The sequence below is a fragment of the Cupressus sempervirens genome, chromosome 2 (assembly GCF_028749045.1).
Source record: "Cupressus sempervirens isolate cs-2001-9-10 chromosome 2, ASM2874904v1, whole genome shotgun sequence".
In the NCBI taxonomy this organism is placed as follows: Eukaryota; Viridiplantae; Streptophyta; class Pinopsida; order Cupressales; family Cupressaceae; genus Cupressus; species Cupressus sempervirens.
The window spans coordinates 445,949,686-445,952,570 of record NC_143119.1 but is presented as its reverse complement, the minus strand read 5'-3'; the positions used below and the strand labels follow the sequence as shown (position 1 = coordinate 445,952,570).

Sequence of the window (2,885 nt, the reverse complement as noted above, 5' to 3'; positions counted from 1 at the left end):
GCACACATCTAGCCCAGAGTCTAGACTGCGAAGTGTGGTGTGATGTTGTGATCCTTGTGGGAAGTATTCACTAAAACCTCAAGGTTTTGGTGAAATGGTTCATAAAAAAATGATTCATAGTGGAGTATGATGCAAGCAATGTAGCAATTAGTACAATTCTTAGCCAAGAAGGAAGACCAATAGCCTTCTTTAGTGAGAGGTTGAATAAAGCCAATCCTAGGTACTCATCCTATGTCTTAGAGCTCTATGCATTGGTTCAAGCCCTTAGGAAGTGGAGATACTATTTTTTTTCTAAAAAGTTTGTAGTTTATACTAATAATCAGGCCCTAAGCTTCATCAAAACTCAAGATAAGATGAGTTTGAGACACATCAAGTGGATGCAATTTCTACAAGCATATACATTGATTATAAAGAATAAGAAGGGGCAAAACAACAAGGTAATAGATGCACTCAGTAGAAGGTTACTTACTATTTAGGAGATCTAGTTGTAGAGCATTGGAGTTGAAGGGTTTAAAATCCTATATGCAAAAGATGAAGACTTTGTAGAAGCCTATAAGGTATGCTTTGAGTTGGAAAACCATTTTCATAATCAATTTTTATTATAGTTTGTAAAATTGATTTTTGTTTAGGGACAATAAGTTCTATGTTCCCAAGGGTTCTATGAGGGAAAATATTACTCAGGAAAAACACAATGTAAGTCTAAGTAGACATTTTGGTTTGAACAAGACCTTAGAACTAATTCAAAGGTTCTACTTCTGGCCCAAGATGCAAAAAGAAATTAGGAGTTATATGGAGCAACATGTGATTTTCCAAAAAGATAAAGGTACATCTTCTAATGTTAGATTATATCAACCTCTACCAGCTCCTAAAAGGCCTTTGTGTTTGAGCATGGATTTTATAGTGGGCTTTCCAAAAACAACCACTAGTTTTGACAGTGTGTTTGTAGTAGTACACATGCTCAATAAGATGACTCATTGTATACCCTAAAAAAATGCACACGATTCTAGTTATATATCCCATATTTTCTTTAAGGATATTGTCAAGATTCATGGGTTTCTAAGAAGCATAGTCTCAAATAGGAATGTCAATTTTATGTGTCATTTCTACAAGACCCTATGGAAAAGACTTGGAACTAATTTTTCTTTTGGCTCAACCTATCATCTAGAAAAAGATGGTTAGAAGGTGATAAATAGGGTACTTGGTAATATTCTTATATGTCTAACTAAAAATTATGGATATGTGTGGGATCAAGTCATTACCCAAGTAAAGTTTTCCTGCAATGATAGTATAAACAAGACCATAAGTAAAAGCCCATTTGAGGCAATGTATGGAATACATCCTAGAGGGGTGTGTGAGCTCATAGAATTGAAGAGTCAAGAAGGAGTCAGTGAGCATGCTGATGATTTTTCATAATCAATGAATTAGTTTGATAAATAGGTGAGGATGACTCTAATGGAGGCTAATCATAAGCTTAAGTCCAAGGAAGTTATGAGGAGAAGAGATCTTCAATTTTTTGGAGGTAATTGGGTGATGAAGCATCTTAATAAGGTTAGGCTCAAAAAGGGCATACCAAGTAAGTTATAAATGAGAAGGATTGGACCTTGTAAAGTCATAGAAAAGTATGGCTCAAAAGCCTAGAAGATAGACCATCCCAAGGAGTTTTCTGGCTCTCCCATATTAAATTTTTTTAGGACATAGTCCAATACAAAAGACATGATGTAATAGAGATGGATTCTAGTGTAGAGGTAGATAAAGATGTAAAGGATCTCAGAGTACCTGAACAAAGCAAACCTCAAGCTAAGAAGGTCCTTGATTCAAGAGTGAAGAAGAAAACTACTTTATATCTGATTCAAGAATGAAGATCCAATTTTTAGTAGTATATTTGGTAGTTTTTTGGGTAGTATATATGGTAGTATGTTTGGTAGTTTATTTGGTAGCTTATTTGGTAGTATATTTGGTAGTATATATGGTAGTATATTTGGTAATATATGTGGTAGTTTATTTAATCATTAATTTAGTGATATTAGGGTACGATGGAATTGAACCACCATCCCCCTACTTATAAAGCAGGTGCTCTTCCATTGAGCTAGTACCCTTTAAAGAATAATGCAAAAAATTGACAAAATTGTCTTCCCAACATTAGATCTACCATGATAATGGTCAATATAACATGATATACTCTTTTCAAAGAACACAAATTTTTGTTATTATTAAAAACAATAATCAAAATCTTTATTAATAACAATTCAACAATAATCTAACTCTTTGGACTTTTCTAATCCGCCCCCATTGATTTTTAGTGTCCTTATTTTATCAATCTTACTTAGATGATTGTAATTAATTAGCTAAATATCCAATGTAGTGCATGATAAGTCTTAAATTGCAAACAACTATATTTGTCAAGGATTAAAGATGGTTACATTTAATGCAAGTTTTAGTTTTTTTGCCTTGATTAAACTCAAAGAGATTTCTACTCAATAGAATCGCTATAATAATTTCACTATAAGATCATGCCCTCACTATGGATCTACAAGATGTTCACTTTTTTTTGGTTGCCATGGATCAAACCTTTAAAATAGTGTCACCAGTCATCAAGTGAATGTTTAGACTTTCTCAAGTTCCTAATATTTCCTCATGATGTCTTTTTCAGCACTAACATTATCCTTTTTCAATTATTCTGATGATATCTATTTGTAATTACATCACACTCCATTCATTAATAATATTTTTCATTAGTCATTTCTAATTGTGTTGTCCTAATATTGTAACTGAGTATATGTTCATTTTTGATGTCTTCTTCCCCAATCATAGAAGATGACATTCCATATGTATATTTTTGCGGAGTCTAATGCTTGGAGATATCAAGCCCAATATTTCATGTGTAT

The 2,885-nt window shown here is 32.9% G+C and overlaps 1 non-coding gene across 1 annotated transcript; it reads right to left on the bottom strand.

The window, feature by feature from the left end:
• Window positions 1-2,024: 2,024 nt before the first annotated feature.
• TRNAI-UAU (transfer RNA isoleucine (anticodon UAU)) lies at window positions 2,025-2,096 on the bottom strand. Its single transcript has one exon. It is a non-coding gene; the product is annotated as a tRNA-Ile (tRNA).
• Window positions 2,097-2,885: the final 789 nt, after the last annotated feature.